The sequence below is a fragment of the Lithobates pipiens genome, unplaced genomic scaffold (assembly GCF_037356315.1).
Source record: "Lithobates pipiens isolate NorthernLeopardFrog02 unplaced genomic scaffold, aLitPip1_a1.2 Scaffold_23, whole genome shotgun sequence".
NCBI lineage: Eukaryota > Metazoa > Chordata > Amphibia > Anura > Ranidae > Lithobates > Lithobates pipiens.
Window position 1 is genome coordinate 76208722 of NW_027507785.1, and position 27330 is coordinate 76236051.

Sequence of the window (27330 nt, forward strand, 5' to 3'; positions counted from 1 at the left end):
TTAAAGTGATAGCCTCCAAATAAAGCTTGCTGAACATTTTAGAACTATTTGTCAGTCTTGGCGAAAGCATGGAGGCCACAAAGAAACCTTTTTACTAAAATTCACTTTTCATTTTTGTGTTTTGACAGCTGTACCTTAGGAACACTTTTAGCGAGACAATTTAACCTTCTGTGCATTTTTATTATTCTGCCATTTATTATATGAAAGCTGTACACTAGACATTTTTCAGCTGTTCAGAACTGGTAGAATATGTATAACTGACCTTAGCCCTTGTACACACGGTCGGAGATTCCGACGGAATGTGTCCTATCGGACCATTTTGTCAGATATTGGGGGCGGCACAGTGGTGTAGTGGTTAGCACTCTCACCTAGCAGTAAGAAGCGTCGCTGGTTCAAATCCCAACCATGACACTACCTGCCTGGAGTTTGCATGTTCTCCCTGTGCCTGCGTGGGTTTCCTCCGGGTACTCCGGTTTCCTCCCACAATCCAAAGACATGCAGGTAGGTTAATTGGCTTCTGTCCAAAATTGGCCCTAGTATATGAATGGGGACCTTGGATTGTGGGCGCCTTGAGGGTAAGGACCAATGTGAGTGTACAATGTACAGGGATGGGGTCTATTGTAGACACTCACTCAGGTTGAACTGGATGGACTGGTGTCTTTATTCAACCTTACTAACTATGAAACTATGAGACTGTGCGTGGTCTCCATCCGACTGACCAACTTGCCGGTAAAATTTTCCAACAAAATGCTCAGATCGGACATACTCCGATCATGTGTAGCCTACTCCGACGGACAAAGTGCCACGCATGCTCAGATCAAATTCCTAGACCAAAGCTATTGGCTACTAGCCTGAATGTAGTCCCATCCTAACGAAATAATGTCATCACATTATGTACAATCGGATTTTCCGACAACTTTGTCTGACCGTGTGTATGCAACAGTTTCGGACAAAATCCGTCTGACAAAATCCAACGGATTTGGTTGCCGGAATGTGTGGCCATACACTATGCAATCTGATTGTATATTGTATATTTGGTGGGGAGGGTGATCACTGATTGATTGCATTTCATTTAAAAAAAATATGCACCTGGGAATGGGAGGGTGGATGATGCAGGATGTGCGCTAATGAGGTCAGCTGGTCAACGCCTTCCTGTGTCATGACCTAAAGTCTGATCAGGAAGAAGACATTACTAATGGAAACATCTGGAAACATGGATTTAGACAAGAACAGTAAGTGACTGTAGATTTAGAAAAAAGTACATGAAGGCTATATTGGTGCATAGGGGTATGGTTGCCACCTCATCCCTTTAAACCCGAACACATATTAATTACACAGGTTCTGTGGCTGATTAAGGCGGTAATTGAACTCACTTGGTGCCTTATCTGCATTTAATTAGCCTCAGAACCTGTGTACTTCATATGTGTTCGGGTTTAAAGGGACGAGGTGGCAACTCTACATAGGGGAGCTGGAAATTAGGAAAAATAAAAAAGTGTACAAAGGTGAACTTACCTTTTGAATTAGACATTAGACATAGACTTAGGTCTAAGCTATTTAACAAGAAAATGCCAGTGCTACATAACTGACAAATCTAATTTCTTTAGGAATCATAGACCTGTAGAATGTTTAGTCAGAAGCCATGATTATAGCAGGGGCTGCATTGACAAGATGGTTGGGGTCATCCCAAAATGGTACAAAGTCATTTTCACCAGCCACACCAAAATCTCGCATAAAGCTAGGATTTGTCATAAACTCGGGTCCAGTCACAAGACTATCCAAAGTTTTAGGTCCTCACAGAGTCCCTTTTATCAAGGTAACCTGACACAAATTTAACAGCTTGCCGACCAGCCCACGTCATTATACCGCAACAGGTTGGCAAGATCCTGCGAGCAGTCATAGCTTAACGTCAGCTCCTTTAAGTGAAATAGCAGGCGTGCACACATAGCATAGCATGCTGCACTGTGGGTGTGCTGGCCACAAGCGATCACGGGCACGAGAGGCAGAACAGGGACGTTTGTGTTCTGTTCTGTGAGGAGAGACAGATCGTGAGTTCCTAATAGCTAGGAATCACGATCTGTCATTTCCTCTAGGTCAGTCCCCTCCCCCCCACAGTTAGAAACACCCATTAACCCCATGATCGCCCCCTAGTGTTAACCCCTTCCCTGACAGTGACTTTTTTTGTACAGTAATCAGTGCATTTTTATAGCACTGATATAAATGGTAATTGGTCCCAAAAATGTGTCAAAAGTACTCTCCCTTAAGAATGTCACATGACCCGTGACGCAACGCATCGGGAGGCGGAGCCAGTGACGTCAAGCCGCTAGTGTTTGGAGACACGGAGAGGCTGTGAGGAGGAGTGTAACCTGACGTTTTGCCTTATGCTACTGTATGCCTGCATCATAATGGGTTTGTGAGTGCATAGATATGTGCATACATAGCATAAATATCGCAGTAGTATACTATTTTTCTGTTTTTTCTTTTCTCTTATGGTGAATGAGAGCCAAAGGATTGTGGATCAAGATCAAAGGAGCATAAGTATTATATAGCGGGATAGTCTTTGCTAGCTGTCCCAGCCTGGTGTTTGTGGACAATGTGTATGGGACAGAGTGTTGAACACCGGACTTAATTCAATTTAATTTAATTTATTTTGATTCCTTTGGATATCAATATTTGTGAGTCTTTTGATCATGGTCTAGTCAAAGAGAGGTGCATTTTACTATTTTTATTACGTATATCAGGTGCCGAGATATTATAAGTTGTATATGTGAAATTGATCTTATCTTTTGTCACATGGAATTTGTTTACATAGAATTTACATATTCACAATTAACTAATTTATTTTTATTCTTATTTATTTCACATGGTCAATTAATATTTATTTATATTTATTTTATTCGGATATATATATCAAACTAGCCCAGAGGAACAGCAGGGATATGTGTGATATTTCATTTTTATATTAATTTTATTGCTATCTATTTAGGTGAGAGATCACCGATATTGGTGCAGCTTTTATTACTTCTCATATAGTTATTTGGATTCGCATTATTATTAGGGTTTTCACTGCACTAGCGCTTGAGTATTTTTTGTATTTTCAGAGACGATCAAATACTACCAAAAGAAAGCTCTATTTGTGGGGAAAAAAGGACGTCAATTTTGTTTGGGTGCAGTGCCACACGATCACACAATTGTCAGTTAAAGTGCCATATCGCAACAAAATGGCCTGGTCATTGAGCAGCCAAATCTTCCTGGGCCGAAGTAGTTAAGGAGACACATATAAAAAAGCAGTCATACCCAATGAAATGGGAGCCATTAGAGTTTAGAACATTTATATTAAGCCTAGTTTTTCACAAGTAGGAGGGACGTTCATGTCCTCGATAATGTAATTAACAACTCTAGTGGTTGTTAAATCAATCAGTAAAATCAGCATTGAAGGATTTGCAAAAAAATTATGTAATGTGTTTTTGAAAATAGCAAACATATAAAGATGTGAAAAATTGCAAAAATAGACCTTTTTGTTAACCTACCACAATGTTCACTAAGATTTGTCCCTTTAAACAACAAATTAATTATATACCGGTACATATAATTCTGAGAAAAATACAACTCAAGACAGCTTGAATGTTCAGTCCAAGCACTTGGAAACATCAAATATATATAATACAGTATTATCTAATTGGGATGTGACTGCAACAGGGCTACACGGCTGAACTGCAAAAGTACATTTTACACCCTCTCATCCCTCATCGATGACGATCATTTTCTCTGTAATTTTTCTTGTGATTTAATTTCATAAAACGCACCCAGCATGTCAGGAGATTCTATTAGACGTTGGAAAGAGAAGTCAGGAATCCGAATCTTGGTGTTAAAAAAAAATCCTTCTATTCCATTCCTATTCCCTCTATCATGTCATGCATTCTTGAGAACACTCCAATAAACATTTCAGAGAATTCCTTTCTCAAAAGGAACTGTTTCTGCTAATTGGGTGTATATACACTATATATATATATATATATATATATATATGTAGGAGTAAACACTGAAATGAAAATCTTTTACTGTATAATTTCCGAGCCTAAAGAAGAATTAAGTATGGTGCATTTTACAAAATTACATTCCATTGGTCCAGCTTGGACTAATGCAGCTATGCTCATACCATACCTAGCCAATGCCCATGGAAGCTGTAAATCACTGAAGTAGACATGGCTACTTAACCACTTACAGACCGGACCATTTTGCTGGTCAAACACCAGACCACTTTTTGCGATTCGGCACTGCATCGCTTTAACTGACAATTGCGCGGTCGTGCGACGTGGCTCCCAAACAAAATTGACGTCCTTTTTTTCCCACAAATAGAGCTTTCTTTTGGTGGTATTTGATCACCCCTGCGGTTTTTATTTTTTGCGCTATAAACAAAAATAAAGCGACAAAAAAACGCATTCTTTTTTACTTTTTGTTATAATAAATATCTCCCAAAAATATATATAATGTGGGTGGGGAGGAAGAGCATAAACAAACTGTTTGTGTCACTGCATATAATCACAAAGTTGGACTATTTTTAACACTAAGCTCGGGATCCATTTAGCTGTTGAAGCCCTTATGAGGGGTTTCCACACTTCCTGTTGGATTTTTTACCCCCCGCATATTACTTAAAATGCAACAGGAGCCACTAGAACAATAACAGATGAGTGGAAACACCCATGCAAGATATTACTTTATTTGTTCTGTTGCTGCTCCCTATTGTCCTCCTTGCTCCAATGTCACATACAGATGCCTTTGATAGACGCAAGAGTAAAGCCGCGTACACATGGGCGGACTGTATGGCCTACTTAGTCCGTCATACAATCCGACGGACAGTCCGTCCTACTTTCGAATGAAGGGACTTGACCACACACGGATGCACAAACAATCCGTCGAAAGCTTGCGCGATGACGTGTACAGCACGTACGACGGGACTAGAAATAGGAAGTCCAATACACAGCAATGCACCCTTTCACCGTGTAAATCCTTTCTGAGCATGCGCCATTCTTAGTCCGTCGAACTAGCCTACTGACGAGCGGATTGTCCGCTGAAACCAAAGTACGACGGACAGAATTTCGAAAATTCCGAAATACTTAGTACGCCAGACTGCACGCTGAAAAAGTCCGCTGAAGCTCACACACGAGCGGACTGTTTGCTGAAATGTGTTTCGACGGACTAAGTAGGCCATACAGTCCGCCCGTGTGTACGCCGCTAAAGACCATAATTATGGAGAGCAGCCATAAAACAAGTAGTAGTAATAGCTTGCGGCTGCTTCCCTGCATGTCTGAATTGATGAATAATGAGGGGGAGCACTTCTTTTACCCATCAGATTGCTCCAATATAGAGGTTTTCAGCCTCCAACATAAGCCTTATACACACGATCGGACTTCCATCAGACTTTTCTATGGATTTTGGTCCGAAGGGTGTTGGCCATGAACTTGTTCTGCATACACACGGCAGAACATTTTCAGCCAACTTTCACCAAATTACATGTTTTTTCAGCTATTTACCGCCACCCTTTGGGCAACTTTTGCTATTGCTGTCTGATCTTTAGCATTGGTTCTGAGCAGGTATGCTTGTACTTTGGACTTTAGTCCTATGGACTTGTGTACGCACGATCGGATTATCCTCCATCGGACATTTGTTACCAGCAAGTTTGAGAGCATACACAGCGAAAAAATGTGTCCATTGAAAAACCAAAAACAGTTGTCTGATGGAGCATACACACAGTCAGATTGTCTAATAAAACAGATCCGTCGGACTGTTGTTGTCAAAAAGTCTGATAGCGCATATGGGCCTTTACTTCAACATCCTTACAATATTATTGGATAGCAACACTAATTGGACAACCTTGTGGGTTCAGCACTATTTTTCCACTTTCCCAAGAATTAACAAAATTCTAATGCCCCGTGCACACGATCGGACTTTCTGACAACAAAACCATGGATTTTTGTCCAAAGGATGTTGGCTCCAACTTGCATACACACGCCCACACAAATGTTGGCCAGCAATTACAAACGTAGTGACGTACAAGATGTACGTGATTTCTCCATTATGAACGCTAGTTTTACTTGATCAAGCGCTTCCAGCTCGTACTTGATTCCAAGCATGCATGGACTTTTGTCCGACGGACTTGTGTACACACGATCAGAAAGTCCGACAACAAACATTTGTTGGCGGAAAATTTGAGAACCTGCTAGCCAACATTTGTTGGCGGAAAGTCTGACAACAAATGTTTGATAGAGCATACACACGGTCGGACTTTATGCCAACAGGCTCACATCCAGCATTTGTTGTGTATATGGGGCATAACTCTTCGGCTGAAAGCTTAGAACAAACTGGTTGGAGTTAAAAATGGCAATGGATACAATTTATTTATGAATAGTAACATCCTGCCTGGGTTCCTTCATACAGCCATGGAGAGAAGACTCTTATGCCGTGTACACACGGTTGGACTTTCCGGCAGAAAAAGTCAGATGGAATCTTTTCATCAGATATTCCATTCGTGTGTGGGCCTCATCTGACTTTTTTTTTTTTTTAATTCTGACGAACCTAGAAATAGAACATGTTTTAATTCTTGCAGATGGAATCAATTCCTATCGGGAAAACCATTCGTCTGTATGCTGTTCCGATGGACCAAAAATGACCCATGCTCTGAAGCAAGTACGAGATGGCAGTTATTGGCTACTGGCTATTATATTTCCTTTTTCTAGTCCCGTTGTATGTGTTGTAGGCACCGTGTTCTGGACGGTTGGACTTTGGTGTGATCGTGTGTAGGCAAGACCATTTCAGCCGAACTCCGTCGGAAAAAACGTCAGAGTTTATTCCGATGGAAAAACCGGTCGTGTGTATGCGGCATTAAGGTTTTTTGGTCATGGGAAAAAATTGCCTGTGCTTGTTTATGTGCTTGTTTTCTTAAATTTTTTTGCTTGGAAATGCAATGAAATTGTAATTTCAAGGCAGTGTTTTTTTAAAACATAAAATGTATGTGTAATCACTGCAGTCCTATATGTAATAAAAAGTAGCTTTTGGAAGACATTATGGCTAAAGCTTTATTTGTAATACGTGACTACACATGGAGTACATTTAGCAAGGAGAGCTACTGAGAAAATTCCAGGTGTTCTGCATGTTAAGTGGCATTAAGTCTTTGCCATTTGTATCTGTCAAACACACCTGTACACACACTGAGTGCCAAGCCAAAATCAGGCTCATTGTGTTGGCTCATCACATCCCATTCTATCACCAAAATTAAAAGAGGATAGAAAATATTTACAAGTTTGTTTATCTCAGGTATATATACTCACCAGCCACTTTATTAGGGACACCTTGCTGGAGATTTTGGTCCATATTGACATGATAGCATCACGCAGATGCTGCAGATTTGTTGGCTGCACATCCATGATGCAAATGTCTCATTTCACCACATCCCAAAGGTGCTCTATTGCAGTGGTTCTCAGTCTCAGTCCTCAAGTACCCTCAACGGTCCATGTTTTCAGGTTTTCTTTTATTTTGCACAGCTGCTTTAATACAGTATAAATTACATGGTATTGATAAGAGCTATTTTATCTAAGGGAAGTTCCCAAAACATGGCCCGTTGGGGGTATTTGAGGACTGAGGTTGAGGACTGAGGTTGAGAGCCACTGCTCTATTGGACTGAGATCTGGTGACTGTGGAGGTCGTTGGAGTACAGTGACCTCATTGTCATGTTCAGAATAACAGTTTGAGATGATTTGAGGTTTGTGACATGGTGCATTATCCTGCTGGAAGGAGCCATCTGAAGATGGATTCACTGTTGTCATAAAGGGATGGACATGGTCAGCAACAATACTCAGGTAGGCCGTGGCATTTAAGTGATGCTCAATTGGTTCTAAGGGGCCCAAAGTGTGCCAAGAAAATATCCCCAACATCATTATACCATCAACTTGAACCGTTGATACAAGGCAGGATAGATCCATATTTTCATATTGTTTATATCAAATTCGGACCCTACCATCTGAATGTTGTTGCAACTGAAATCGAGACTCATTGGACCTGGCAACATTTTTCTAATCTTCTATTGTCCAATTTTGGTGAGCCTGTGCAAATTGTAGCCTCAGTTTCCTGTTCTTAGCTAACAGGAGTGGCACCCAGTGTGGTCTTCTGCTGCTTCAAGGTTTGCAGTGTTGTGCACTCAGAGATGGTATTCTGTTGCCAATTCTCCTCTGACCTCTGACATCAACAAGGCATTTTTGTGTACACAACTGTCCCTCACTGGATATTTTCTCTTTTTCAGACCATTCTCTGTAAACCCTAGTAGATGGTTGTGCATGAAAATCCCAGTAGATCAGCAGTTTTTAAAATATGAAGACCAGCCCATCTGGCACCAACAACCATGCCACTTTCAAAGCCACTGAAATCCCCTTTCTTCCTTATTCTGATGCTCTGTTTGAAATTCAGCAAGTCATCTTGACCATGCCCAGATGCCTAAATGCATTGAGTTGCTGCCATGTTATTGGCTGATTAGCAATTTGTGTTTTCAAGCAATTGAACAGATGTACCTAATAAAGTGGCTGGTGAGTGTATGTTTCTATGCAGTGACTGCATTAAAACAATACCAACTATCTGTCTACAAACCAGTCTTTCACAGAGAGAATGCAGCAAGTTATCTCATGTATCTTAATTGGCCCATCCTATCCACCCCTCCTGTCCCCACTGCATGTACCTTATATGATTTGTATGCCGTGTATACACGGTCGGAGTTTCCGGCAGAAAAAGTCAGACGGAATAATTTCACTGGATATTCCGATTGTGTGTGGGCTTCAGCGGACCTTTATTTTCAAAAATTCTGACGGACCTAGAAATAGAACATGTTTTAAATCTTTCCGACGGAATCAATTCCTATCAGGAAAACTGTTAGTCTGTATGCTGTTCCGACGGACCAAAAACTACACAAGGGCAGATATTGGCTACTGGTTATTGAACTTCCTTTTTCTAGTCCCGTCGTACGTGTTGTACATCATCGCATTCTAAACGATCTGACTTTTGTGTGATCGTGTGTAGGCAAGTTAATTTCAGTGAAACTCCGTCGGAACTCCGTCGGCAAAACCGTCAGAGTTTATTCTGATGGAAAAAACGGTTGTATGTACACGGCATGGGGGGGATACACAGCATAGCCTATTTCAGTGAGAGATGTGGTGGATACACAGATTGAATACTTGATTTCCTAGTGGAATGAACAGTAGAATGGATGTGAACTTGTTTTTAAAATAATATAATTTGATTCCACAGGGGGTTAATAATTGATTACCCTAGAGTTTTCAGTCTGTGTTTCCATTCTTTCCCTCCCCCTTTTCTCTGGTTCTACCAACCTCACATGATTTTAATTGTTAATTGATTTTAAATTGGATTGTACCGCCCCCCTTTTTTGGCGGAATGGACACCTTTTCCTATATAAACTTGATTTTATTGTAAATCTGTATGCTATGCAGAAGGCTTTTGCCGAAACATGTAAAGCCCTGTACACACGATCGGAAATTCTGCCAGCAAATGTCCGATGAGAGCTTTTGGTCGGAAATTCCGACCGTGTGCAGAGATGCCAGATGAGGTTGGCGGCAGGGGGGGATCAATGTTAGTGTGGATCGATAAGGTGTCTGCGGTGTCACAGGAGCAATCGGCATGTGCTCTTCTCTTCTGCAGCCACAGGAGGAACTGACAGCACTCTGCATGAAGGGGCCAGAGGATCGGACTTGGTGGCTGGTGGGTCAGTCTCTCGGTCCTCGGCCATGCGTCTCCTCTCTCCTTCTCCCTTCTCAGCCAATGGGATTGCTTCTCCTTTCTGTCAATCAGCAACCAGGTCTCAGGATCCACTTCCTGATTGGCTGGGAGGAGGATCAGTGTGAGAATAGTGAGTATTCATTCGCTAGTCTCACACAACTGGATGGGCTTCGGGGGCAATGCTCTGCGCTCTGAGCCTACCCTATTTTGAAGCCTATTAGAGCCTCTGGCGCTAATCATGTGCTTCAAAAAAACACCCCCCCCTATTGGAATCCATGCGTCCGGCACCCTGCATATAGATTAGAGGGTCAGATGCATGGATGGGGGGGCGGCACCTTCCCCTAATGGATGGGCCGTCACTGGAATACAGTCACAATTTGTTGCTTATAAGCAGCAAATAAAAAACTGCTTTAGATTAGGATAAGGATAATGATTTTCAATGTCCCGCCAGGAAAACATAAGTCGTATTGTAAGTACCAAGGACTATCTCAGAAAAAATATTTTATTACATTTTATTGTACAATTACAATAAAAATCTCATAACAGAGTTTATGGATACATAAAAAATATTAACAATTTATACAGTTACAGCCTATATGGATTTAACACCCAAACGCAACATCAATGCCTTCCCCGGATTCACCACTTTATCAGGACAGGGCGCACATTTAATTGATCCATACTAGTTTAGCCACTTCAATACTGGGCACTTTCACCCCCTTCCTGCCCAGGCCAATTTTCAGCTTTCAGCGCTGTCACATTTTGAATGACAATTGCATAACACTGTACTCATATGACAAGTTGTCCTTAGTTCCTGTTATAAAAATTAATAAAAAATTCTCCTTTACTGATGTGTGCTGATGAGGCTGCACTGATGGGCACTGATCGGCTGCATTAATGAGCACTGATGGGACTGCACTGATGGGCACTGAAAACCATTTTCTTAATTTTTGTTATTACAATTTTGCAAATAATTCATTTTTCTCCTTCACTGATGTGTGCTGATGAAGCTGCACTGATGAGGCTGTAATGGTATGTGCCACAGATGGGCACTGATGAGGTGGCACTGATGGGCACTGATAGATGGCACTAATAGGCAGAACTGATGGGCACTGATGAACACTGATAGGCAGCACTGATGAACACTGATAGGCAGCACTGATGGACACTGATAGGTAGCACTGATGGCCACTGATAGGCAGCACTGATGGATACTGATAGGCAGCACTGATGAACACTGATAGGCATCACTAATGGACACTGATAGGCAGCACTGATGAACACTGATAGGCAGCACTGATGGCCACTGATAGGCAGCACTGATGGATACTGATAGGCAGCACTGATGACACAGATAGGGCAGCACTGATGAACACTGATAGGCAGCACTGATGAGTACTGTTGGCAGCACTGATGGACACTAATATGTAGCACTGATGGGGCTGCACGGATCATCAGGACACTGATGATCAGTAACCTGATTATCTATGTAAATGTCCCCTGTCACACTAGTTGGTTACCAACTCTCCTCTCCTCACACTGTGACAGTGCATGAGGAAAGGAATACAATAACTGGCAAGTTTGTTTATTTGTGATTTTGTGATCAGCTGTAATGGGACACAGCTGATCACATGGTAAAGGGCCACTGTGCAATCTGTGACTAGCTGTGTCTGAAGGGGCACAGTTTGGGGCTCAGGGTACGCACGGGGATGGGGGTAATTCAGGGAGGATGTCCATGGACCCAGAATGAGAGAGCTTTACTGTCTTTTGGCTATAGTGTGGTAATGAAGTAGTTAATCTATCTATTAAGAAAACAACAACATTTGGTATGAGATTTTTTTTTTTTTTCACAATTGTACAATAAAAATTACAGTATTTTATTTGGGGTAGTTTTGCGGTATATTTTTTGGCTGCACATTGAAAATCCCTATTTTTTTATATAATCTTGGTAGTATAAGAAATTATTCCCTGGACAGAAAGTGAGGGAAACATCTCTCTAACGCAGCCCCAGATGGCGCTAAGACCTACAAGGGGTTCTAAGTTTTCCCCATTCTAATTAAAACTGAAAAAAAAAAAAAATGTGGGTTGTTTTCTATAAAGCACCTTTAAATAAACATTAATCTACCATACACCTAAAGAAAAGGGTATAAATAAATCACCAAACTTTGGAGATCATAGATATTTAAATTAGGGTTGCACCGATACTAGTATCGGTATCGGTGCCAATACCAAGTATTTATATCGGTACTCGTGCAAATGCACCAATACCTGAAACCGATACTTTCAGGCTCGGTTCTTTGAGCTGTCAGTGGGTCTCCCCTGTTGTCCGGCAATTGGAGCTGTCAAAAAAAAAAAGCACCGGCAATTTTTATTAACAACATTGCCCAGCTCAGCCACTGAAACACTAAAATAAAAAGAAACATTGTTTCATTTTGTATCTTTCTGCTTCTTCATCTGCAGATCAAAGGGATGAACAAATGTTCCTCTGTTTAACCCCTTATTAACCCTGCATTTACTCTAATCAGCCTTAATTAACTCCCTATTCTCCTCCATTTAAAGTGGAAGTAAACTCCCCTATTGTTTTCAGCCAAGGAAGCTGCCATCTTTGCCTCTGTTTAATCTTCAACTGCTATGGTGCTGCACATGTGATTCATTATGACACCAGCCATTGGATGGTTTGATATTTTGGCTGAGAGCACAGCCAATGTGCAGTTAGCATTCCCGGCATGCCTTTTTTTTTAACTGTTTTAATCGATAGGTTTACTTCCACTTTAATTATTTTCCTGCTTTTCTGTTCACGTCTGTTTTATAAACAATAAACAACTAAAACTTTTTCTTGTTTGCTTTCTTAGTGAATATATTTTACACATCTATATTAACATAAAATTACACTTTTCACATTGAAAAAGTGCAAAATTTAAGAAAAAAACTATTTATTTAATTTGCAAATAACTTTTCAATGCTTTTGTACCATTGCTGACAGCTGAAGTGAAAACAAAACAGTTGCGGTAGGTATCGGTAATTGGTATAGTCGAGTACTAAAAAAAAAGCATCGGTACTCGTACTTGTAGAAAAAAAATGGTATTGGTGCATCTCTAATTTAAATCAAGACCCAAGGAGCATGTTGACTGCGATAATTCACACATCAAATGGACTTTACCTTAATCGTAAAGCTCCACCCAGAAATCGTATTTCTTTTACAATGGTGACTGTTTTTCTGGATTGTGCCTACAACTGAGGTTGCCAAATCCTATCCATGTGAATAATGGCTTCTACTGTATATATATTTCTCTTCCTCGTGAACAAACATTTATTTATTGTCGACCTGTAACTGTGTAAGGAGTAAATGAACACATTGCTATACTCAATCCTCTTATCAGAAACTCAAGGTGTTCAGAGGCACTAGACATAAATGGCTGGAAGAAAATCAAAACCTTGGATGAGGCAGAGAGGCTCCGGCATGAACAGAAATAGCAGGGATGAAATGAACTTGTTTAATCTCTCCTACAAGGAAAGATGAGATAACACATTGTAAAGGTAATTTATTGTGCTTCCAAAATCCACAGCTGCAGCTTGAATATAACTTTCCCTTCTTTTATCATGCTGTGCGCCCATTTCAACACCAGCGCAAATTCATCAAGATGAACATATGACTTACGATGTCAAGTAAGCCCAAAGGTGCACCTGGCGTGACAACATTTTAAGGGGGAAGCAAATTGTTTTATGGGGGGTTATTAGGGGAAATTCTTTTCCAAAGAGAATTGTGTAAAGCCTTCAATTTTTGACAGTCCAAAAAGATTGTAACCCTTGTGGATCAAAATGTATATGTTTCAGCAATGTGCCTATTAATTAACCCCTTTGCGCTTAGAGGTAAAACAAATCTAAATGCCTAAGCCCAATTTTGTGACATTGACATGTGTTAGTAAAACCGTAAATATCATCTCAGCTACTTTACGTATCCAGGTGGATTATACCTGTTTTTTTTTTTGTTTTTTTCAGGAAAAAATCAGGCTTTCAATTGATGGTAAATGATGATGGATTTCTTCTGCTTTTTTTATTATCAAAGGAAAACTGGCCCAAAACAGTAAAAAAAAATGCTTTTTTTATTTTTTTTATTTAGCTGTATATTTCTTGGTACTACTATGACCTACCACCAAAGAACAGTCCGAAATAAATTCTGCTGCTCTTCATGATCGCAAGATACCACATATGTGTACATTAGTTGTTGCTTGTACCTGTAGTATAGCACAAAAACAATAGTGTCAATTTGGCTTTTTTTTTTATCCTACCTAAAACTTCTACACTTATACTAATTAAAAATAAAAAAAATGCCCCCCCTCAAAAAAAAAAAAAATACTGACCCTGACCTTCGATCCTGACCTTGACATAAACACTAACCCTGGCACTGACCTAGATCAGATCTTGATCTAGTTATTTTTATTTTATTTTATTATTATTATTATTTCTATTATATTTAATTTCTTTTCTTTTTTTTTTTACACACACTTTTTTTTTTTGCAAGGACAGAGATGTATCTCTTTCCTCCATTCACAGAAAAAAAAAATACAGGGGCAGTCTTCACAGTGACTGATCACTGTGAGGCTATCATAGTGATCAGGTGACTCGGAATCATGAGTTACGGGTCCTGACCGGTAGTACGGGGCCTGGGGCTTATGTTGAGACACCGATCTCTGTTCTGGGAGGTATGCAAATATGCGACCCCACAGCAAAAAGCCCAGTCCAGTGGGGCCGCATATTTGTGAAATGGTGGGTGTGAAGGGGTTAAAGCCCAACTCCAGATTTCTTAAATCCCAAATCCTTCATTCCCCCTCCACTTCACCCAGTCACCTAAGTATGCACTTTTTTTTTAACATTTCTTCTGATGTCTTTAGGTTGCTCACCTGACAGACAAGGTCATTTTACACAATGCTGGGCAGGCCTCAATGACGTCATCAATGCCCTTTACTGCATCATTGTATTGTCATGAGAAGCTAAATGGTGTCATTCAACCTGGAAGACTTATGACGTTTAGTGGCTGCAACAAATTACTACAGAGGACAGTGCCATAGAGGAGGTAAGTATTGCAGGCAGAGCTGCTATTTTTATGGCCACAAAAAGTGGAGTTGGCAGCTCTGAGGCAAGCAAGGCAACACTGGTGTCAAAACTTCCTCCTATCTTGAGTTGTCCCCCTTAAGACTCAACACTCCATAATTTTCCTGTCTTGTAATTGTTGACATGTATGTGATTTTTGTCTTAACTTTTTTTACCAAATAAAATTTATATCTTTTTATGTATTTTCTATAACAACTATCTTTCTTGGCACCGCTAAAATCCCCCTCTCCATTCTTTCTCAAATCCTTTATTAATATTTGGGATGAGGTGCCTTACATTCTGAGGAATTTCCAGCCATACTCCATTTTTTCCTATTGTTACATGGTGCCATTAGCTGCAGCATTCAGGGTGCAGTCACCGTTGGAGAAAGTAGTGGAGAATGAAGACCCATGAGGTCATGTGACTGGGCCAAAGAAAACCGAAAAAAAGGAAGACTTTAAAAAAGGGGATGTACTGGTGCTCCAAAGGTAGTCTTGGGCCAGAAAGGGGGGAGGAGAAAGCAGAAGCATTGTCTTCACCCTCTTTCTCTGGCTGTCCTTATCAACAGCACTGACATTATAACATGGAAAGCTGATGATACAGTTCTGCTGAGCGCTTACTTTTTACTAGATTCCTGAGTCCATATGGCCCATATGGACTCAAAAATCTAGTAAACAACAAGCAATCTGCAGAACTGTAGGAATATGAGATTGTCTCCAGACAGCTTGGCCCTTGACATGGCAATGTCCTCACCTGGTAGGGCTCTTCTTGTCTCCCGTGCTGTCTGCTGTCACACCCACATGTTACTCAGTTGGCCAATCACAGGGCGGCGTGCTCCTATGTCCCCTGCTACACATGGCCCAGTTTGGGTGCCTATTGCTGAGCCCGAAGTCACGGAGGATCAGGCAGGCAGTGCGACATATAATCACACACATAGGTTGGACTTGTGTCTTTTTTCGACCTCACCTACTATTATTATTATACAGGATTTATATGGTGCCAACAGTTTACGTAGTGCTTTACAACTTGAGGGTAGACAGTACAAATACAATACACTTTAATACAGTAGGAATCAGAGGGCCCTGCTCCTTAGAGCTTACAATCTAAGAGGAAAGGTTAAGAGATACAAGAGGTAATAACTGTGTGCGATGTGCTGATTGAGAAGATAAATGTACAGTTTTTAGGTGGGGGCCAGATAGGCTTCTTCGAAGAGATGAGTTTTCAGGGATCGTCTGAAAGTGGATAAAGTAGAGGAAAATCGGCCAGATTGAGGTAGAGCATTACAAAGGATGGGAGAGGCTCTGGAGAAGTCCTGAAGGCGAGCATCGGATGAAGTGACAAGGAAGTTTGACAGCCGGAGGTCTTGGGAGGCAGGGCCGATCCTAGGGTCACAGACACCTAGGTGCAGAAATAATTCTGGCGCCCCCACATGGGTGTGGTCATCTTACCAACTCCTCCCCTTTACAAATGTTACTATGGCAACGGCTCAAACACAGAGATTCTCCCCTAAGAAGTCTTCGTTACCCTAGGATCCTCCCGTGATCTTTTAACAATTAAAGAAAATACAGGAAGAGCGTACACTAATGATACCTGAAGGGGGGTCTCTCTGATGCACACAAAGAGGGCTTATTTTAGAGAGTCTGTTAGAAAGAGCCCCTAGACATAATACAGGAGATGGTCAGAGACTGCAGACATAATATAATGGATGGTCAGAGACTGCAGACATAATGCAAGAGATGGTCAGAGACTGCAGACATACTACAGGCTATGGTCAGAGACTGCAGACATGTTAAAATAGATGATCAGAGACTGCAGTCATGGTACAATAGAGGTTCAGAGACTGCAGACATATTACAGGAGATCGTCAGAGATTGCAGACATAGTACAGGAGATGGTCAGAGACTGCAGACATAGTACAGGAGACGGTCAGAGACTGCAGACATGGTACAGGAGATGGTCAGAGACTGCAGACATAGTACAGGAGTATGGTCAGAGACTGCAGACATAGTCCAGGAGATGGTCAGAGACTGGAGATATAATATAGGAGATGGTCAGAGACTGCAGACATACTACAAGAGACGGTCAGAGACTGCAGACATAGTACAGGAGATGGTCAGAGACTGCAGACATAGTACAGGAGATGGTCAGAGACTGCAGACATGTTACAAGATATGTTCAGAGACTGCAGACATGTTACAAGAGATGGTCAGAGACTGCAGATATGTTACAAGAGATGGTTAGAGACTGCAGTTCCTATGGACGTTAGTAGATAATGGCCGATCGGCCCTCTCACCTGACCCAGTGATACAGCAACCACGGTTCCTCTGATCAGGAGTCTACTCACTCTGAATTGCCCGTGTCGACTCCGCTTGGTAGAGCCCAGATCTTTATTCTGGCAATAACTCCATTAACTTCTCCCCCAGGGATGACACTAGGCTGTGTGGCTTCCCCTTTGGTGGTGAGGGGAAGCGGGGTTCTCCCTCAGATGGTGTTCTCTCAGCACTGTCCTCTCCCTCTGGAGTCCTGGGTGTACTTCCCTGAAAGTTTTCCCGGGCTCCTGGCCATCTCTCTCTCTCCCATTCAGCTAAGCATGCTGTGTGGGCTCCAGTTTCCGTGTTACAGTGGGGCTGCCAGTCCTCGGGACTACATGTCCCACAATCCTCTTCTTTGCTCCTTTTTTTTCTTCCCTGGCAGTTATGAAGGCGGGGGAAGAAACATAGTGTGCTGCTCACTAGTACAACAGGAGAGAGGGAGAGGGGAAATAAGAGCCTGCGGCTGCAGTGGCGTCACTAGGGTTGGTGTCACCCAGTGTGGTAAAACATGGTCTCACCCTCCCTTCACCAACTATATTCACCCCTCAGTGCAGACCCCCCTCCACTGAGTATAGACCCCCCTCCATCAGTACAGATCCCCCACTAAGTATAAACCCCTCCCTCAGTACAGACCCCCCCATCAGTATAGACCCCCTCAGGACAAACCAACCACCCCTCCATTAGTACAGACCCTCCTCAGGACAAACCACCCCCCCCTCCATTAGTACAGAACCCCAGGTCAAACCACCCCCCCATTAGTATAGACCCCCCAGGACAAACGCCCCTTCAATAGTATAGACTCCCAGGACAAATCCCCCTCCAATAGTATAGACCCCCCCAGGACAACCCCCCCCCCCCTCCATTAGTATAGACACCCGACAAACCACCCCCCTTCCATTAGTATATACCCCCCAGGACACAGCCGCTCCGATCTCTGGCTGTTTCCGCTCTCCTTCTCTGACAGTAGGAAGGAGGGGGGATGCTGCCGTGGTGACTGGCAGAGAGAACCACCTATGGACAAGGAGAGGAGGAGGGAGGGGAGCACTCTGGTGCTTCAGCGCCCCCACCTCTGTGGCACCTGGGTGCACTGCACCCCGTGCACCCCATCCAGGATTGGCCCTGTTGGGAGGAGGGAAGAGAACGATTAGGTTTTTTGAGACTAGGTTAGAGATGTAGCTGGGAGCCAGGTTGTGGATGGCTTTGTAAGTTATAGTTAGTATCTTGAATTTAATTTTGTGGCTGAGTGGCAGCCAATGGAGGGATTGACAGAGGGGTATAGCAGACGCTGAGCGGTTTGTGAGGTGGATGATTCTGGCAGCAGCGTTCATGATGGACTGAAGTGGGGATAGCTTATTTAGGGGTAAGCCAATGAGAAGGGAGTTGCAGTAGTCGAGGTGGGAGATGACGAGCGAGTGGATTAGAAGCTTTTTGGTGACATTGGTTAGGAAGGGGCGTATCTTGGAGATGTTGCAGAGGTAACAAATTTTGGATAGCGGTAGGATGTGGGCCGAAAGGTTCGTTCAGAGTCCAGGGTCCACAGGTAAGCCAATGAAGAGGGAGTTGCAGTAGTCGAGGTGGGAGATGACCGACAAGTGGATTAGAAGCTTTGTGGTGATATTGGTTAGGAAGGGGCGTATCTTGGAGATGTTGCGGAGGTTGAGGTGGCAAATTTTGGATAGCGGTAGGATGTGGGGCCGAAAGGTTCATTCAGAGTCCAGGATTACACCTAGGACCTTGGCGTGGGGGGACAAGTTGATAGTTGAGCCATTGATATTGACAGAGAAATCAGGGGAAGTGGTACCTAGGTAACTATGTAAGATCATATAGAGCGGCAGAAGAGAAGCGCAGTCAGTGCAATACTAAGGAGTCTTTTTTTGCACCCTCTAGATGATGCGCCGGGGCCACGCCCCCCCCCCAAACTACCCCGCTGATCCCCGTTCCCTATCTTTTCCAGCTTCTGTCATTCCCACCTGCCCTCCAATCAGGCCACTGTGCTAGGACTTCTTTTTTTTTGTTATTGTACAAGAAGGTAGGTTGACTAGAACAGTGTTTTAGCAATTCTTCCAAATGGATTAATGTGTTCTTATTCCAGGGTGCTTCTGCCTCATTATCTCACTTCTAACCAGTATTTTCTTGTATTATTTTCCTATAGAATGCAGAGATGCTGCAAACATCTAATTGAAGTGTTTACCTTAGATTGGAAGCGTGGTCATGTCTCACAGCAGGGAGGCATTTACAATGTAAAATTTCTTATATCCTTTCTTCCCTACACTGCAAACGGTAAGTGTGTTTTCGCCATTCATCAATTAGAATTTCTTTTTCCATTAGAGAGGGGAAAAAAAAGTTTACTTCTAGGAGTATGTGTGAGTTCATTGCTGACATTTAAGCTCTTGCTCCTAATGACGGAGTTATTAAGAAGGCTAATTTAGCTGATAAACTCAAATATTGCACTTTTATTGCAAATGTAATTGAGTTCAAAGTGCTCTTCTCATCATAGATTATCTTATTTGTGAGTACATAAAAAATGCCTGTATTTTTTTGTGAAAAGGCATAATTTTGCTCAAAATAAATCAGTAAATTAAATGAATATAAATATGGTTTCTAGACTGAAAAATGTTACATAGCATTTGAAGGCTTGAAACAACAATATGTAGCAAATGTACGGCTAAGATTTTAGGGAATTTTGCAAAAGTATTAAAGTGGTATTAACCACTTAAGTCCTGGACCAAAGACCAGAGCACTTTTTGTAATTTGGCACTGCGACACTTTAACTGACAATTGCGCAGTCGTCCATACAAAATCGCTGTCCTTTTTTTCCCCACAAATAGAGCTTTCTTTTGGTGGTATTTGGTCACCTCTGCAGTTTTTATTTTTTGTGCTATAAACAAAAAAATAGCGTTCAGGGAGGAGAGAGGTGAGGAGATGAGGAATGAGAGGTGAGAAAGGATGCGTGGTAGAGAGAAGGGGATGGATGGTTGAGGAGAGGTGTTAAGAGGAAAAAGGAGGGGAGAGATGAAAGGTCAGAGGGAACAGGTTTGGGGGGGGGGGAGAGGAGGGATGAGAGATGAGAGAAAAAATGTGGAGGTGGGGGTGGAGGGGGTAACAGGAAGAGGATGGGTGATAGGTGAGAGAGGAGAGGTGGGGGGCAGGGGTCAGATAAGTGATGAGAAAGCAAAGGTAGAGGGAAGAGAAGAGAGGAGGTATGAGAGGTGAGAGAAAAGGAGGGGGAGATGAGACAGAAGGGGACAGATAACAGATTGAGAGAGAAGAGGAGAGATGAGAGTTCAAAGGAAATAGGTCTGGGGAGGAGAGGCGAAGAGGGATGAGAGGTAAGAGAAAAAAGGTGGGAGTAGGGGTGGGAGTGGAGGGGAGAGTGAGGAGAGGATTGATGAGAGGTAAGAGAGCAAAGGTAGAGGGAAGAGAGGAGGTATGGGAGTTGAGAGAAAAGGAGGGGGAGAGGAGAAAGGAGGGGATATATGGAAGTTGAGTGAGGATAGGTGAGGAGAGTAGAAAGAAAACTAGGGAAGAGAGGTCAAAGGGAACAGGTGCAGCGGGGAGAGGAGAGAGGAGGGGAGGAATGAGAGGTGAGAGAAGAAAGGTAGGGGTGGAGGAGAGGATGAGAGTTGAGAGAGAAGAGGTGAAGGGGGCAAATAAGTGACGAGAGAGCAAAGGTAGAGAGAAGAAAGGAGAGGAGGTATAAGAGGTGATAGAAAAGGAGAGGGGGGAGAGGAGACTGCGGAAAGATATCATATTGCTGTCGATTGCACAAGATCCCCCCCTAGCTGTGTGGAAGGGAAAGACAGTCACTTAGCATCAGGAGTTTGCAGTACATTTTGCATCCATTTGCTCTCTATATAATACACATTTAGAAACAATTTCATGAAACTTGTAGAGTAGCTGCTTCAAACAACACAGCAATTTACCACCATCTCACAAATATTTTCTTCACAGCATTGTGCCTTGTGTTTATTTGTACAGTCAAATTGGTAGAACGGTGTAATCGTCTATTTTTGAGGTGTTATGTCACGTTTTTTATAATGAACCCAACAGACTCACAACGAAAAAAAATAAATAAAATCACAATGGCTGCTATATTCCTTGAGGTAAAAACATGTCTGGTAATATATCTTCTCACTGTTAGAAGAGACTCATCGTTTTTTTTAACACTTAATACTTCAGTTGTTAACAGAGAAAATGGCATACGGAAAGACTCATTTGCAATGAATATATCACATACTGACTTTTAAAAATGAATTCACAATGTAGTAGACTTTTGCAGAGGGGTATATCCAATACATCGATAGTAGGAATGAACAAACAGATTAGGATAATGTCATTCAATGTAAAGATTCTTTTGATGAAATTGAAAATGAATTGTTTATAGTGAATGGGTGGTTTCATCAATAAAATATTATTTTCATGAGAGAAGAAATAGGAGGAAAACCTAATTGAATTCAAATAAATCCATCTTTTTATTATTATTATCCACTTGCTGCCACATCACGTATATGTACTGTACTTGACTGACTGCAAGCGGTTATATGGGGATTATGGTTGCAGTTGATAGCCCATATATGAAAAATTTTCAGCAGGCGATACTCTACAAAGCAAAATAAATCCTAGTGGATATTCGACACTGGATTGCTTTTACAAGCGGCAGAGGGGGTCCCCCCTTCCCATAGTCCACCAGTTCCTCTCCGGTGGGGAAGCCAGGCACTAAAGTTGGCAAGCACCGGCTGATCATAGAGCTGATCCGAGACTGAAAGTTCTCACATCATCTCTATGGTCTGGAACAGCCATTCTCAACCAGGGTTCCTTCAGAGGTTGCTAGGGGTTCCTTGAGCTGTGGCTGATGAACCACCTATTTGTTAATGCCTACCGAGTTCAAGGTTCAGCACCACTTAGCAAAGCCAGCAGCACGACACCAAATATCTTTTTAGCTGTCTTTGAGGGTGGCATTCTAAACACCGCTTTAACCACTTTCAGACCGGACCAATTTGCTGGTCAAAGACCAGACCACTTTTTGCGATTCGGCACTGCGTCGCTTTAACTGACAATTGCGCGGTCGTGCGACGTGGCTCCCAAACAAAATTGACGTCCTTTTTTTCCCACAAATAGAGCTTTTTTTTGGTGGTATTTGATCACCCCTGTGGTTTGTCTTTTTTGCGCTATAAACAAAAATAGAGCGACAATTTTGAAAAAACGCATTAATTTTTACTTTTTGTTATAATAAATATCCCCCAAAAATATATAAAAAAACATTTTTTTCCCTCATTTTAGGCTGATACGTATTCTTCTACATATTTTTGGTAAAAAAAATCGCAATAAGCGATTATTGATTGGTTTGCGCAAAAGTTATAGCGTTTACAAAATAGGGATAGTTTTATAGCATTTTTATTAATAATTTTTTATAATTTTTTTTTTTACTAGTAATGGCGGCGATCAGCGATTTTTATTGTGACTGCGACATTGTGGGGGACCCATCGGACATTTTTGACACATTTTTGAGACCATTGTCATTTATACAGTAATCACTGCTATATAAATGCAGTGATTCCTGTGTAAATGACACTGGCAGTGAAGGGGTTAACCAGTGGGTGGCAGTGTAGGGGTTAAGTGTTCCTAGGGGTGTGTTACTAACTGTGGGGGGGGGGTTGGGCTTTCATTTAGTGAACACTGATCTCTGCTCCAATCTCATGGAGCAGAGATCAGCGTCACTAGTTGCTAGGCAAAATGGAGAAATGCTGTTTACTCGGCATTTCCTCCATTCGGCGGCTCCGTGAGACGATCGCGGGGATGCCCGCAGCGATCGAGTCCGCGGGTCCCGCGACCGGACTCACGGGGGTCCCGACCAGCGCGGGAGCGCGCCGCCGGCGGTGCGCTCCCGATGGCAGGGCGGCATTGAATATTGGACGTACCTGTATGCCAATATGCCTGCCCGTGCCATTCTGTCGACGTACATCGTCGTGCGCTGGTCGGGAAGTGGTTAAGAGAGACATTCTTCCTATGACCACTAATATAAGGAGCATTGTTCTTATTAAGCCCTGATGATTTGGTTTTAGTAAGGGTTCCTCGAGACATGAAAATTATTTTTGGGGTTCCTCTATGGTTAAAAGGTTGAGAAAGCCTGGTCTAGAAGATGGAGTCTCCAAACTGGGCGGGCCGAACTGTGGTCAGTAGAAGCAAGCAATGCCCCATCCTTACTTTTATTGGGAATACTATTGCCCCTTATTGGTATCAGTGGGAGGAACAGTGTCTCATCATTGCTTTTAATTGGAGAAATAGTGCCCTTTGTTGGTATCAGTGGTAAGAATAGTCCCCCATTGGTGCTGTCAGCAAGAGGAATGGTTTGCCATCATTGGTGTCAGAGAAGTAGTGCACCAAGGGCCTGATAGAGGCAAGCAAAGGGCCACATACGGTCCCCGGGCCACAGTTTGGAGACCACTGGTCTAGAAGACTGGAAGCAATGAGCATTTTTGTCCCTTCTGGATAGGGCAGATGTAAACACTACCATTTTTTTTCCTGGAATGCCTGAGATCAAATATTTCTTTACATTTATTTCAGCTGTTGATTATGCCTGCGCTTTCAACTTACACTGGAATAAATACCATGTTAGGCCTTTTTCACTACTGTTTTGACCACTTGGTTGCCAGTTAAGCCCTGATGAAGGGGGCATGCTGACCCCCAAAATGCATTGGCCATTTCTTGATCTGTACTTCTGACCTTTAATTAAAGTTGTATCTGGAACTCTTAGCAGTGGAGTGGGACAGTGACCCATAGTACATATCAAAACGCACCCAGAAATGGTTTAAGACAAAGCGCTGGAGAGTACTAAACTGGCCAGCAATGAGTCCAGATCTAAATCCCATATAGAGCACCCGTGGAGAGATCTCAGAACAGCAGTTGGGAAAAGGAACCATTCCAACCTGAGAGACCTGGAGCAGTTGGCAAAAAAAGAGTGGTCCAACATTTCAGTAGAGAGGTGTGCTGCCAAATATTAAATTGAGGATAGCCATAATTTTGTCCAGTTTTGGAGTTTTGCATAGCAGATTTGACTTTTTGATTCTCCACTTTTTTGTGTCATGCAAAATACAAACAAAAGACATAAACATGAGAATGTCTAAACATTTGTAAATGCAATTGCAATTTTTTGGGGTGGTGCATTATCCGACAGAAATGTAAGGGTGACACGATTTTTGACCATGACTATAGGTGACTATAGGTTGCTTTCTAGCAAAAAAATGGACTGGAAATGGTTAAGTAGGGTAAATATAAAATATTGCACATGAATATTTTGCGCTCTTATGCCCCGTACACACGATCGGAAATTTCGCCAGCAAAAGTCCGATGTGAGCTTTTGTGGTCGGAAATTCTGCCAACAAAAGATTGAGAGCAGGTTCTCTATTTTTCAGATGGAAAAAGTTCAGATCGGAAAATCCGATCGTCTGTACTGTAGCAATTCCGACGCGCACAATTCCTACGCATGCTGGGAAACAATTCGAGGCATGCTCGGAAGCATTGAACTTAATTTTCTCGGTTCGTTGTAGTGTTGTACATCACCGTGTTCTTGACAGTCAAAAGTTCAGAGAACTTTTGTGTGACCGTGTGTATGCAAGCCAAGCTTGAGCAGAATTCTGTCGGAAAAACCATCCAAGATTTTTCCGATGGGAATTCCGCTTGTGTGTACGGGACATCAGGCCTCTTGCACACTGCAGCTTGAAAAAGCTTAGTACAGCGGAGATTTTTTTACTGATCTAAAATGTAGCCCATTGTTTACAATGTGCCTGTACACACAGGTGTGTAAACATGTGCTGCGTATTCTTGAGCTAAAAAAAAAATTACGGTCAGTATTTTGCGCCAGTATGCGCATATGTATGCAAATACACGCATATCAGAATAAATATTAATGGATTTAGCACAGGAATGTATTGTACGTGTGAATGAGCATATGCTCAAATACACACATAAATACGTACAAATACGATTAAAACAAACATCTGAAATTATGTACAGAAATGCTGATGCTCAAACAACAATACTGGGTGCAAGAGGGCTCACATATAGCCAGCAGGTGGAGCTATAAACACATTACTAAATTTTTTCGTTTTTTTTTTGCTCCTTATATGAAAAGCATGTTGTTTTCAGATTTAAATTACAATACTAAATGAGAAATATGAACCTCTCCCACTAGCTCAAAAAAAAGTGTATATATATATATATATATATATATATATATATATATATATATATATATATAGTATATTGCCAAATACCTTATTGGCCAGTTTACCATCAGACAGAAACCAGATAGACAATCAGAATTTTTTTTCCTGCATGTGTTTAATGAAAGCAAATTTGTAATCAGTTGAAGAATTTCAAGTTTGTTTTCTTTTTAAATATATGCTTGCTTGACAGTTTCAGGTACACACATCACATCAAATGGTCTGTTAGATAGAAAAAAAAAAAAGTACACTGTGTTGATATTAAGGGAAAAAAAAAAGCTTCTGAAACTTGTTCTCATTTTCACTTTCCAATGTGTGAAAATCACTTACTAGCACCTATACCTCATTTTATCATTGTCTGATCATGCTTAAGAGCTGTTTGAAGCTTCAGTATTGTTGAAATGTTTAGTAACAATTTGCACTTGGCAAACAAGTGTTTTATTTTGAAGGAATGCTTGTCAACTAATAGGAGCCATATTCTCTGCTGGTGCGATTTGTAGAACAACACGCACAGTGATAACATATAAGTTAGTGGAATTTAATTTATACCCATATAATGGAAGGGGCTGCAGTGCCCAACAAAGCCTCAGATGGGATGAACACTGGGGTGTGTGTGCTAAATTTTCAGGTCTCTTGCAGGTGGTGTAAAGGAGAAAAAAATTTCTCAAGCAGTTGTGATTGGTTTAAATTGGCAGTAGGCAGAGTAACGTGCAGCCACAAGCCAATTAAAGTGGAAGTAAGGTTGACTAAAAAAAATAAAAAATCTGCTCCCTGCAAGGTAAAGTCAGAATGTGCTAGTATGTAAGGCATACTAGCACATTATAAAAATACTTACCTTTAAATGAAGCCCTCCAGCGGTGCACTGACATCGCTGACAGGGCTTCCATTTTCACCCGGTCTCCCTTTTGGGTTTGCGGGCTCTAGTCCTTGGAGTGGTTGAGCCATGATGACATCACTCCCGTACATGCGCGCAGGAGTATCTGTTGAATGATATGAGTATGCCGTTCCTTCAGAGCGCATGTGCCAGTGATGTCAGAGACACTGAATATCCCCTAAATGATGCATGCTTAAGAGATATTCCTTGTACTTATAGGTAAGCTTTATTATAAGCTTTCCTGTAGGTGGAAGTGTCCAGGGGGATTTTACTATCACTTTAAGTTCTGCTGGAGCACCTGTTATAGACTACCAACAGAAGTGATTTATAGGATTTATAATCCTGTCCCAGTGCTTGTTAGCAGGGTCGATCATCCAGCATAAGGTTGAAGGGACAAAATTAATTTATTCTATTAATTTTAATGGTTAAGCTGGCCGTACATTAATATTTTTTTTTTGTTTAAAACCCTTTAACGTTCTGCTCCACCGTTTGGTAGCGCACATTTTGAGTCACGCTAACTAATTGAAAAATGTGGACTTTAAAGGGTTAACTAGCTGGTTGAATGAAAAAAAAAAAATGATACAATTGCCAATTTAACTGCCATGATACTACATGATACTGTGATCAGTTATGACATCAGCCATTGGATTGGCTTGACAATTTGGTTGAAAGCACAACCGATGTGACAGTTACATTCCCGGCACGTGCCATGAATGTAACTGTTTTTTTAAACTGTTTGATGGGTTTACTTCTGCCACTGTACTGAAATGATTAACTAAAATGCTGTTAAATCTCTTTTATATTGGCTCTGTGTGAATATCTTTTCTTTAAGACATGCACCTTCTAGCACTGGAGGGTCAGTCAACCCAAAAGTAGTATTTTTCTGTTTCTTAAAGCAAGATGTAAGAAGTAGACATGTGCACACTGAAATATTTTGTTTTGGAATTTTGTTTTCATACGAAAAATACATTTATTTTGTTACTCCCGAAATTCGTTTTTATTTATCTTGTTTCATTAAAAAATGCATTTGTCTGAAAATCCGAAATAATTAAGGTCG